Raw genomic sequence first — 867 nt, 5'->3', positions numbered from 1 at the left:
CCCCCCCCCCACACACACACAGCAAAAGCCGCTGCCATTTTCCCAGCAACTATTGGGTGCCAGACCCTCTGCTGGGCCTGGAGCTGTGCAGTGAAGGCAGCTGGTGGTCCGACTTCTCTGACCTTCCATTCTAAGGCCTTCAGACCAGCACCTGGCCCAAAGCAGACACTCAATATTTACTGTCTCTACAGGCAGCAAGATCCCTTCTCACAAGAATTGCGGGAGAATAGTTTTTTGGGGGTTTTAAAAAATGTATTTATTTATTTTGGGCTGCGTTGGGTCTTCGTTGCTGCACAAGGGCTTTCTCTAGTTGCGGAGATCTGGGGCTACTCTTCGTTGCGGTGCGCAGGCTTCTCATTGCAGTGGCTTCTCTTGCTGCGGAGCACGGGCTCTAAGTGTGCGGGCTTCAGTAGTTGTGGCACGTGGGCTCAGTAGCTGTGGCGCACGGGCTTAGTTGCTCCACAGCATGTGGGATCTTCCTGGACCAGGGCTCAAACCTGTGTCCCCTGCATTGGCAGGTGGATTCTTAACCACTGTGCCACCAGGGAAGTCCCGGGAGATAGTTATTATCATCTTGATTTTACAGACGGGAAACTGAGGGTCCAGAGAGTCAGAGGATTTACCCAAGGCAGAGTCAAGGCCTGAATCCTGTATCTTCCCCCATCTCCCCCAACTGCCTCTCAAGAGTGGCTGAAACATGCTCAGAAAGAGAGAGGGTATGACTGGGATGGTGATGGTTAGCGAGGAGGAGGCCTGGGTTTCCTGCTACAACTCACGGAGGCTGTACTATCTCAGGGGCTCGTACACAGACTATGAAGCAGATGGGGGACTTCAGTATGCAGAGCTGTTCTCAAAGGCTGGGGTCTC

Source organism: Lipotes vexillifer, unplaced genomic scaffold (assembly GCF_000442215.2).
Source record: "Lipotes vexillifer unplaced genomic scaffold, Lipotes_vexillifer_v1.1 scaffold4, whole genome shotgun sequence".
Taxonomy (NCBI): domain Eukaryota; kingdom Metazoa; phylum Chordata; class Mammalia; order Artiodactyla; family Lipotidae; genus Lipotes; species Lipotes vexillifer.
The sequence above is the reverse complement of the archived record's forward strand: the minus strand, read 5'-3'. Positions refer to the sequence as shown.